We start from the raw sequence: 12,435 nt of genomic DNA, 5'->3' as shown, positions 1-12,435 counted from the left end.
CAGGCAGATTCTTTACTGTCTGAGCCACCAGGGACTAGCTTATTAGGCAGATGGGCTTAGGATAAACTGGTTCTACCACTTCCTAGCTAGGGAGCCTCAGGTGGCTTCCTGAGAAGCCTCACCAAGTTGTTAGTATATAATGGGCACCTGAAAAGCCAGCATTAGAAATAACACCCAGCTTCCATCATTCTTGGGAAGATCAGAGGAGGTGAGGAAGAGGAAACACCGAGGACAGTCCTTGGCACATGCTGAAGGCTTAACACACTTTTTTTTTCTTTTCTTATTTTGTAACAGTGCCAGGTTTGCGGGTGGGATCTAAGCATACCCAGTTCTGTTCGGGGCCAGCTGTGAGATTTTGTGCAAGTGGTCCTATGGTCTAGGATTTAGGACTGATTATGGGATGATATGGTGACATTATTTGGGATTCTATGAGATGTTCTGCGTCTTAAGGGCTCAGATGTCTGTTTCTTTGGAGCAGTGTTTCCATATCACTACATGGGAAGGAGATGAGAGAAACCTAGTACAAGCTCTCTCCCTGTCTGTCTGTATCTTTGTATGTTGTCCATATGTCCATCTCAATCTCTCCTGTCTCTGGCTCCCTCTTTCAGACCCACTACTGAATCAGCCTAAACTTTCCCTGGCCCCGTGCGTCTTCTGTGTGACACCAGTCTTTTCTAAGCCCAGGCAGAGCTCAGAGTTTGTTGCACAAACACCTCAAACGTCTGCACGTGCTTGTCTCTGAATCAAGGCAAGCCAGGAACTTGCACCCATTTTTGTTTTACTGTATCATTATTGATGTTTGATCAGTTACAGACTGGCAAGGCAAAGCTCTGTGTGGCAAGGCGAAAGAATTGGTAAAAGATGAAGTTCACGTATTTTGCATTTAGAGCACGTAGTTTACCTAGGCTCCTCTGTCCATGGAATTTCCCAGGCAAGGATACTGGAATGGGTTGCCATTTCCTTCTCCAAGGGATCTTCCCAACCCAGGGATTGAACCTGTGTCTCTTACATTGCAAGCGTATTTACCGCTGAGCCACCATGGAAGAGCACCTAGCCTGCAAAGAAGCTGAATATTGAACTCATCGGCTTGAAAGTTTGTAAGGGTAGGGTAGATGGAACGTGTCAGTAAGGAAGATGCCTGAGGCAGAATATACTAATTTTCCGCCTAATAGCTGTGTGCCTCTTCCATGCCCACCCCTCCCCCCACCCAGGGTGGGTAAATCCTGATCCACTGATGCAAACATGTGGCTCCATCCCTTTTGCCCGTTTCTGATTTATACATGGACATGTGACCAGTTCCAGCCAATGGGGTGTGAGAAGTCTCCTGGGGGTTCCGGGAAAGGATTTTTTGCTCCTATAAAGAGACACAAGGAGGAAGCAGCCCTCTTTCCACGTCTGGATGTTGTGTGTGGATGTTGGCCTGGAGCTGTGACAGCCACCTTGAGGGGTGACTTTGAAGATGACAGTCAGAAAGAGAAAGAATCTGAGTCCTTGATGCCATCAATGAGCTGCTGAATTAATCTACCCTGGGACCACTCTGCCTCTGGATGTCTCCCTCAGGGAGATGTTCAGTGTCTCCAACATTGAAACACTTTTGTTTGGGCTTCCTGCTACTTCCAAAGACATGCATGCTGACTGATTCAATAACTCCAAATCACGTGGGGCAGAAGTAAGAGGTGTGACAACTGGTTAGCTGGTTGTGACCAAGTAGAATCCCATACTAGTTGCCACCCATTATCACCTGCTGCATCAACCTGTGCCCGTAGAAGAAGAAGTCTGCTGCCTTTAAAATTAACATTTATTTGGCTGTGCCTCATCTTAGTTGTGGCATGGTGGGTCTTTAGTTGTAGCCTGTGGAATCCAGTTCCCTGACCAGGGATTGAACCTGGGCCCCCTGCATTGAGAGCACAGAGTCTTAACTGCGGAACCACCAGGGAAGTCCCATCCCCTGCCTTTCTTTATAGCCTGATCATAAGCACACGCCTTCCCCAGCCTCCGTGAAGGAAATGAACTTCACAAGGACCCCATGGGGGAGTTTCAAGAGGAGCTCCCCACAGAAGCAGCAGAACAGGAAGAAATCACTCAGTATCTTTCCTCAGACCTTCTAACCTGAAGGCCACCTTCTCATCTGAAGGCCACCTTCTCTATTCGATGGAGGAAACATAAATACCAGCAACGTGAGATTGTCTTTGGGAACCAATGAGCTAACGATTGTTAAGTGCTGAGGGCAGTGTCTGGCACATAATAAGCAATCAGTAAGGGATTTCCCTGGTGATCCAGGGGTTAAGACTCCACGCTGCCAATGCAGGGTGCACGGGTTTGATCCCTGGTGGGGGAACTAAGATCCTACAAGCTACACAGAGCAGCCAAAAAAGAAAAAAAAAAGAACTCATAAGCAATCAGTAAACATAGCTATTGTTATGACTAATCCTTCTCTTTGACATGTGATGTCTTAAGCAGGAACGCATTTAGCCCTTCATGACGCTCAGTCAACCTGTAATGCTTGAGGCCAGGATCACTGGGGCCATACTGGAGGCTGGCTGCCACACAGGGACTCTATTGGCCACTTATATATGTTGTTTCTAAACCTCATTCTCAAGTATTAGAGGGATGTCTTCTAATCCTGGAATCCCTCAAGGGAGCCAACTTGAGAGATGTCTCCTAAGAGGACTAAAGACCTTGACAAGGAAGGGGGAAAGGGTAACGGGACAGGGAAAAGAAAAAGTAAGAAGAGGTGGACAGAGAGCAGAAGGGAAGGAAGGAGGGGAGAAAGAAAAAGCAGCCCACGTCCAGGAGAGGGGAGCAGCGGGTCCACGGGGGCCATCCTTGCTCTGGTTTGCAGAGAACATTCCCTGGGGTGGGGTTGGGGGCTGGGTTCAGATGTGGTCATCACTGGTCTTTAATTCCTGGCAGGCTTCCTGCCCTAGAAACAATGGGGTGTCCTAATTGAGAGCAACCAAGACGCAAAGGCTTTTGCCACATATATTGTTTCCAGGGTCTCCTTCTCCCTGTGGCTTCTGTTTTTCTTATTAAACACTGCTTCTAAATTGGTAGCGGAAAGAAAGACAGTGAGACGGCCCAGGGAAAGCATGAGTCTTCCCAGTCCTGGGCTCACACCCCGCGAAGGAGAGCCACAGGTCTCCGCATCCAGAGATGCTTTCTGGCCGTGTGGCTTAGAAATGGCCTGGCACGCAGAGCTGGGCCTTTCATCCAAGTGTCCAGATTAATGTTACCTCTGAGTGTTCGAAGGAGCCATGAGGTCTGACTTACTCACAGCCCTTTCTTCCTGGCTGAACCCCCATAGGTCTCTCTGTTGTTCTATCCAGGGAGCTTCTCAGCAGGAAGAGAGAAGCCTGTTGTAAAAAATTTCGTGAATTGATGTCAGCTCAGCCGCCACGAGGAATACTGGGCTACATGAGGCATGTCCTGGGACCCTAACATCTTTTCCACCAATTCCTGAGCAGGAAAGTAAAGGGAAGAGGTAGGAATTTACATTCTCTGACAAAGTACAGAGGCTGCAATGAGATAAAACACACCAGCCAAGGCAGTGGGAGCTGGCCCAGAGGCTTGGACTTGCTGCTTGCCTCCTGGGAATAAGTCCCCGGAAAATCTAGGACCACCCCCACCCCCACCCCGCCCACCTCGGGCATCCCAGGGTTAATGCTACAAGGCCCAGGTCTTGCACGTGACTTTGGGGTGCCCTGGGGAGCTGGCAGCTGGTCTGTGAGGGTCATCACATTCCCAACAGTAGCTGTGTCTCCACCCACACGGAGCTGTCACATTTAAATGTGAATTCTCTGTCCTTTCCAAGCTCAAGGTCAAGGCTCTCCCCATTCTGCACCCCCTCTCTCCCCTGGGGTTGGTCTGAGGTTAACCTCGGTATTGGTGATGAGGCATCATTTGAATGACTCTGGGAAAAACTCTCTGAGTCAGTGACATCTAGTTGCCTACCTAAATAGCCATTCTTTCCTTGTTCCTCAGAAGGAGTCCGGATACTGTGCCCAACCACAAACTGCATTTCTTGGCTTTCCTTGTGGCTGAGTCTGCCCTTGAGACTGAGTTCTGAACCAGTGGAAGTGGAAGTGTGGCATGGCACTTCCAAGCAGTGTTCTTAAAGAGAGCTGACTCAGCTGGGAGGAGAGTCCTTTCTGGTCTTTCTTCCTATTGCCTGGAAGGTAGGCTTGATGGCTAGAGCTCCAGCAGCCACCTTGGACCATGAGATTGAGAGAGTCAGTTCCTAGGCAGGTTGATAGGGAGTCTAGGGGTCCCCAAGGAGAAAGGGGTCTGGAATTCTCAAGGAGGAAGAAAGGACAAACTTTTTTTCTTTCTCCACATTCCTTAGGATTATATACCAATAATGTATCCTGCCTAAGGACAGTCTTTGGATTCAACCTTCTGTTATCTTAAAATGTTAATTATGGGAGTAGACCTGGTCTTTACAAGGATGTATCTTGCCTGAAGACAGTGTTATCTTAAAATGTAAATTATGGGAGTAGGTCTGATGAGGTCTTTACAACCTCCAGATATTCTTTGGATTATATAACTTCATTGTTAACACTAGCAAGTGGGTACTCTTTCTGCCCCCTTCTGATGCCTGTGTCAGAAGCTTTCTCTATCTCCTTTATATTTTGATAAAACTTTATTACACAAAAGCTCTGAGCGATCAAGCCTCGTCTCTGGCCCCGGATTGAATTCTTCTCCTCCGGGGGCCAAGAATCCCGGTGTATTTGCGTGATTCAACAACAACCTTTCAAGATGACCTTGAGGATGGAAGCTTCATGTTGGGAGAATGAAACAGAAATATAGAAGGTGGCATCATATTGCCACCATGCCAGTCTTTGGCTGCCTATTTACGGGCTTCTTTTAAGTAAGGAAGAAATAAACTTGTATGCTGTTCAGTCTACTAATAGTTTGGATTTTCTGTTATTTACAGCCAAAACTATTCCTAGCTGATATACCTATCAAATTTCCCCTCTCTTATCCAGATGCCACTGTGCATGGAATTCACATATGAGAGAAGCATCCTTTTCTGTTATGTTTTCCCTTTCTGGGAACATCATCTCAGATTAAAGTAGAAGCAGGGGAACCAATGAAGTTCATCTTTGAACCTGTTGAGTTTATTTCTCTCCTCCCAGGCTTTTCCTCACACACTAGTTTGCTTTTAGCTTGCTGTCAAGGAATTTCTCCCTAGCTGGTAAGTCACTACATCTTATGGGATATTTGGTTTCAATCAATTTGTCATTTCCTACTAAGTTACTCCTATTAGTGACAAGCTTGTCATTATAAATCCTATCTTGAAAGAAATTCTTCCTTGATTCCACATACACTTATAACTATTGCCCGATTTCTCTGTTGCCCTTTATAGCAACACTTCCAGAAAGATCCATCTGTACCAGGACTGCCCATCTGGGAACTCCAAGAAGCAGCATTCATACCATGGCCTACATCAGGGGCACCTCTGTGCTGTGCAGTGTACGACTTGTAGATCTATAATGGGAGGCTTGGGCGATTCTCGGTGATTCCACTGCCTTAATTACCAGGCTCTCTTGAACCTAATCCTATCATGTATTTCTTTCACTACTCCAGATGAACAGCTCTTGTCAAGGTTCTCAGTGACATCCATCTTACCAAATCCCAAGGTAAATTCTCAGTCTTCCCCTTGCCCTGTTTAGCGGCCGGCAGCGTTTGTCAATCACACCTCCTTCCTTTTTGTTCTAATATTTATTGATTGTGTCTTTGGCTGCACCGGGGCTTCGTTGCTGCCCACAGGCTTTCTCTGGCCGTGGCAAGCGGGGGCTGCTCCTTGCTGTCGTGTGCAGGCTTCTCATTGTGGCGGCTTCTCGTGCTGTGGAGCACGGTCTCTGGGCACACGAGCTTAGTATGCGGCCTGAAGGCTCTGCAGCCAGGCCTCGGTTGTGGTGGTGCACGGGCTCGGTTGCTCTGTAGCATGTGGAATCTTCCCTGACCAGAGGTCAAACCCGTGTCCCCTGCATTTGCAGCTGCATTGTTATCCACTGCACCGCCAGGGAAGTCCATACCTCCTTCTTAAAACGCGTTCTTTCCCTGGCTTCCGAGGCTCTATTCTCCTACTGCACTAGTTATGAATTTTCGGCCTCATTGTCTTCCCCAAACATCACTGTTTATTGCTAAATTCTCAGCATAAAGAATAGTGTCTGGCACACGGCAAGCTTTCAATCAACATGGCAGGCACTGAATGAATGGAGGCATAGGGGATTGTATCTAAAGGAGTGAATGTCAAATAGTGGAATTTCAGGCACTGTGATAAGAGTGATGGTATTTTGGGGCAGTATAGTTATTTTTACTAACTTCTAAAATACCATGTGGGGGGCACAGGAAGCTATATTTTTTTCTTTACCTCAGAATAATAGGTCAGTTCTTGTGTCTAGGTGCTGGGTTGAAAGCACAGGAAATACATTTTTCACAATAGCCCGGATATGGAAGCAACCTAAATGTCCATCAAGGGATGAATGGATAGAGAAGACGCGTTATATACGCAATGGAATATTATTCAGACATAGAAAAAAAGGAAGTCCTGCCCTTTGTGACATCATGAATGGACCTTGAGGGCATTAGGCTGAGATAAGTCAGACAGAGAGAGAGAAAAACTGTATAATCTCATTTATATGTGGAATCGAGAAAAGTCGCAGTGTCATGAGTTTTATGAAGCAGAGGATAGAATGGTGGTTACCAGGGGCTGGGGGGTTGGCAGAATTAGGAGGATGTTGGCCAAAGGGTACAAACTCCCAATTATAAGACAAATATGGGGAATTCCCTGGTGGTCGTGTGGCTAAGACTCTATGCTCCCAATGCAGGGGGCCTGGGTTCAATCCCAGGTCAGGGAACTAGATCCCATATGCCGCAACTAAGAGTTCATATGCCTTGACTGAAAGATCCTGCGTGTCACAACTAGTACCTGGCACAACCCAGTAAAGAAAGAAATACATTTTTAAAAAAGAGACAAATTGGTTTTTCTGGAAATCTAATGTACACCATGGTGATCACATTATATACTTGAAGTTGCTAAGATAGTAGAGCTTTAATGTTCTCACCGTGAAAACAAAATGGTGGGACTGCCCTGGTGGTCCAGTGGTTAGGACTCCTCGCTGTCACTGTTGAGGGCCCAGCTTGCATCCTTGGTCAGAGAACTGAGATCCCATAAGCCTCGTGGTGTGACCAAGAAGAAAAGAAAAGAAGAGAAAAAATTAAAAAAAGGAAATGGCAATTATGGGATGGAATGGAGGTGTTGGCTAATGCTTTGGGGGTGATCATTTTGCAACATACAAGTGTAACAGATCAACACATTGTACTCTTGCCATGACATTGGGCTCACCCAGATAATTTTCCCATCCCAAGATCCTTAACTGAATCACACCTGCAAAAGCCCTTTTGCCACCTAAGGTCTGTGTGCTGTGCTTAGTCTCTCAGTTGAATCTGACTTTTTGTGACCCCGTGGACTGTAGCCCACCAGGCTCCTCTGTCCATGGGGATTCTCCAGGCAAGCATACTGGAGTGGGTTGCCATGCCCTCCTCCAGGAGATCTTCCCAACCTAAGGATTGAGCCCAGGTCTCCTGCATTGCAGGCAGATTCTTTATCAGCTGAGCCACCAGGGAAGCAAAGGGTCAGAAACAGTTGCTGAAACCCAGGATTGAACCAGGGACCTTTAGATCTTTAGTCTAACATTCTCCCAACTGAACTATTTTGGCCACCCATTCATAGGTCCATACACAATGCCATTTACAGATTTGGGGATTGGGCTGTGGACATCTTTGGGGAATTATATTATCTGCCACACTTCCTGATCCTGAATCTTAATAAAAAATATTCATTTATTTGACTGTACCGGGTCTTAGTTATGGCATGCAGGATCTTTGATCTGCATGTGGCATGTGGGATCTAGCTCCCAGACAGGGGACTGAACCCAGGCCCCCTGCCCTGGGAATTTGGAGTCTTAGCCACCCGGGAAGTCCCCTGATCCTGGATATTTACTCCGGTGTCACTTTCTCAGTGAGGCTTATGCTGACCACGCAGGCCTCCTGCTCTATCTTTTCTTCTAGCAAAGTATGCAATTGACTAATATCTGGTGAATATTCCCTGTTTCCCTCACTACACTGTCAGCTCCAGAAAGGCAGGAACTTGATCATTTTCTTCACTGCTTCCTCTCCAGAACCTGGCATATAGATGATGCTCAGTAAATATTGTTTAAATAAATGATAGAAAGAAAAAAATAAAAAACAACAACAGCCAACCCTTTTTTAACCTCAGTTTGAGCTCCTAAATGGAGAGTTCTCTCACATTCATTAAACTGGGTCAGGGAATTGATGCAACTGACCAGCCCTTTAAACCTTGTGTTGGGAGACTGAGAACCTCACCCAGGGTGTCCCAGGCTGCCACAGAGGCACAGAGGAGTCACGATAGCACAGTCGACAGAGGCCCAGAGGAGCTGAACAAGGATGCTCTTCATTGAAAGAGACTACGAGAGCGATTAGCCAGTGTTACCTACAAGTGCACCTAGCTCAGTCCCTCGATGGACGATTCCCGAGCTGGCCACCCTGAGCAGCTCTGGGATGCACGCTAACCTTGGGAGCAGTAGGCTGGGTGGCCCCGAGCAGCTGGCCCCGGGTCCCTGGCTTTCTCTGGTTCTGTTCTTTCTAACTTTCAACTTGTGGCTTGGGACCTTTTTTCCACTTTTCCAATGATAGTACCAGGAAATTCCTTGAACTTGAGCAATGATGTGTTACTTTCTTTCGAGAGGTAACTCTCAAAATCTCTGTTCTCTCCATTTCTGCCATCTCGGGAGCATTTGGCCATTTTTTAAGATGGAATCCGTTTTATTAGCCTTAATCATGTGCAGTTGTTTCTTCCAGCTCAGTGCTAGACTGTCAGGGCATCCTACAAAGGTTTGGCGGGACTTCTAGGGGAAACGCCTGCTGATGATAGAATAACACAGTGCCTTGGCCAACTGGATTCCAAAAATGCACCCTCTGACAGGGCTTCCCAGCCACTGAGGAGCAGCCGCTGGAGGCTCAGCCTGCAGCTGACCCTGGAAAAAGAGAAGAGAGAAAATGGGAGGAGTGAGGTGCACAGTTCCTGGAAGCTAGGTTTGGGTGTATCTGAATGAGATGGTTCATGTTCAAATCAGGGGAAGAAAAAGAACTCAAAATACAGAACAGCCGCAATGGAAAAGCAATGAAAAGAAACAATGAACCCTTCTAATGAGAAACCCACAAACACCCTGAGAATTCATTTCACTCTCCCCACCCCCTGGTTCATCATTTTGCTGGCTTTCAAATAGTTTTTTTATTGGTCAAGGTTTTATTTCGACCCATAAATTCTTCTTTTTGGCTACACATATATTTTGTGAAATGATTATTACAATCAGGTTAATTAACACATGCATATATCTCCTCCCTCTTGAGCATCCTACTTGAGCTTCCCACCCACTGCCCCTACTTCCCGCCCCTTCTAAGTCATCACAGAACACCAGGGGGCTTTCAAGTTTTGGGAGCAGTGAAAACTATATCACAGGATTGGGAGGCAGGACACTCAGGATCTAACCCAACTTTGCTCCAAAGATGAGCCACGTGACTTTGGGGAAATCACTTACCCTTTCCATCGTCATCTATACAACTAAGGACAAATAATTATTCTGGCTTCTGAGGTTAAGGGGAAACTCAAATGAGATAATATACATCATCATCATCACTATTGTGATTCCAGTATCAGAGACGGGGAAATGGGGCTGACTGGGGAAAAAGCCTGCGAACTTCATATCTTGGGTCTTTATTCTAACTTCCAGAAGCCTTGCTGCTTTCTTCCTTTAAAGTGTCTCATCAAAGTTAAACTTAATACATTTTAGGCAGTTGTTTAGAATTTGGAAGAGATTCACCAATGTAGCAGAACTTTCATACCTGAATCAAATAATGCCTTCTTTATAAAAGTTTAACTCCTCCAGGAGCACAACCTCTAACTGCAGGAGGTTCATGTCTTTATAAAAGATGAAGATTTGGATATAAGAAAAGGATTCTTAACTAGGGAGATGTTTAGAATAAGTATTTAAAGGTGTTCAAGTACATGGCTGGTACATTTTTTTCCAATGAATGAGGAAACAGTTTGGCAGAGGGGAAAGCAGTATTTCACCACTGAGGGGTCCAACTAGGACATCCCAAGTCCATGCCTTTGTCATGTGGCTTTGGAGTCCTTCCTATAAAGGTGCCATTTATCATTTGGAACTTTCTGCTCTAGGGTAAGATGCTTCACTACTTTGATTAAAAAATTTTTTTTAATATAGAATATTTATTTATTGGCTGTGCTGGGTCTTTATTGTTGCACTTGGGCTTTCTCTAGTTGAGGCAAGCAGGAGCTACTCTCTAGCTGCAGAACACAAACTTCTCATTGTGGTGGCTTCTCTCATTGTGGAGCATGGGCTCTAGGCATGTGGGCTTCCATAGTTGTAGAGCATGGTTTTAGTTGCCCCTTGGCATGTGGAATCCTCCCGGACCAGGGACCGAATCCATGTCCTCTGCATTTGGCAGGCGGATTCTTAACCACTGAACCACCAGGGAAGTCCCAAGACACTTAATTACTTTGGGTTTTGTTTTTTTTTTTAAATCCAATCAGTGAGGACAAAAAACCCAACCCATAGCAGTGTCGTGAGGGTTAGAAGCAATATATACAAATGGCCAGTAGAGTCCCTGTGTGGCAGCCAGCCTCCAGTATGGCTCCAGCGATCCTGGCCTCCTGGTGTTCCCCTCTGACACAGACCAGTGCAGAAACGTCGCTGCATGACTTCCAAAGCCAGGTCACAAAAGACACTGCTGCTTCCATCTTGTTCTCTCTTGGATCCTTTTCTCTGGGAAGAGCAGCTGCCCTGTCAGGAGGACACTCAAGCAGCCCTCTGGACAGGTCTACAAGGCGAGGAGCTGAGGTCTCCTGCCAACAGCCAGCACTATTTGGCCAGTCGCATGGAAGAGCCAACTTGAAAATGGACCCTCCAGCCCTGGTCAAGCCTTCAGATGTCCACAGCCCTGGCCAACCTCTTGGCTGCAATCACGTAGGAGACACTGAGCTAGAACCACCCAGTTAAGCCACTCCCAAATTCCTGACCCTCCCAAACTGGGTGAGACTGTATACGTGTTGTTATTTTAAGCTGCTAAGTTTTAGGGTAATTTGTAACACGGCAATAGGTAACTAATATGCACTGGCACATGGTTTATATGATAAATGATTGGTGATACCAACCGTTTGTTGAGTTTCCATTATGTGCCTCACATTCAGCTTGAGGCTCTAGAAATGAACCGTATATATTGGGTTGGCCAAAAAGTTCACTCGTGTTTTTCTATAAGATGTAATGGAAAAACCCAGACAAACTTTTTGGCCAACCCATTACATCATCCCTTCCTTTAAGATACTTAGATTAGCCAAGGGAAGAGTAATGGGCTCCAAGGTGGACACAGGTACCCTCAGTATGAAACCTGCCCCCTGGAAATACTGTTGAAGGAAAGTCCTCTGGAAATCCCAAGTAGGGGAACTATAATACCCGAATTGATTTTAATGTCTTTATGTAATGGCAACCTGTCTGCTTCTCTTACAGAAGAAAATTAGGAACAGAATTCCTTTTATTAAGCAAATTCTGATATCCTGCAATCTGACCAGAACAACACCCACCCACAGAATTTGCTGGGGTGTTGTTAGAGCCAGTGAGGCGGATTTAAATGACGCACTTGAGTTTGAATTATAAGTAAGAGCTGTGCATAGCTATGTGCTTAGGGTATAACCTCTGTCACCACCAGGTGGTGCCCTGGAGGCCTTGGCTTCCTCTTGGGGCTGTTGCCATTCTCAGTGGCTCTCTGGGTGTGGACATTTTTGGTATTTTTTGGTTGTCTTGCGGGATCTTTGTTCCCCTACCAGGGATGGAACCCGGGCTCTCGGCAGTGAAAGTGCAGAGTCCTGACCACTAGACCACCAGGGAATGCCTATGACTTGGATTAGCTTTGGGGGCAGGGGGGTCTCCAGACTGTTTCCCTGAAGTTGGCTTTACTGGCCTCTGGAGGTTCTACTTCCAGTGGTTTCAATAATAATAACAACAACACAATGAGAAGGCAGCCCTTTGTAGACCAGACACTAATATACATAATACATACTATATATGTACATAAAATATAACACAGTTGACCCTGGAACAACATGGGTTTGAACTGCATGGATTTCTTTCAATGATAAATACTGCAGTACTGCATGGGCTCATGGTTGCTTAAATCTGCTAATGTGGAATGGCAGATATGACAGCCCAATATAAGTCATGTGTGAATTTTCAACTTCATGGAGGTTTCTGGCATTCCTAAGCTCTGCTGTGGTTCAATTTATATGATATATAATATTTGGCATGAAAGTGAAAGTGAAGTCGCTCAGTTGTG

General features: G+C 46.0%; 1 non-coding gene across 1 annotated transcript; it reads right to left on the bottom strand.

The window, feature by feature from the left end:
- Window positions 1-7,652: 7,652 nt before the first annotated feature.
- Window positions 7,653-7,725, bottom strand: TRNAF-AAA. Its single transcript has one exon. It is a non-coding gene; the product is annotated as a tRNA-Phe (tRNA).
- Between the last annotated feature and the right edge of the window lie 4,710 nt (window positions 7,726-12,435).

The sequence above is a fragment of the Bison bison genome, unplaced genomic scaffold (genome assembly GCF_000754665.1).
Source record: "Bison bison bison isolate TAMUID 2011002044 unplaced genomic scaffold, Bison_UMD1.0 scf7180017864160, whole genome shotgun sequence".
Lineage (NCBI taxonomy): Eukaryota > Metazoa > Chordata > Mammalia > Artiodactyla > Bovidae > Bison > Bison bison.
This window is presented reverse-complemented; position numbering and strand designations above follow the sequence as displayed.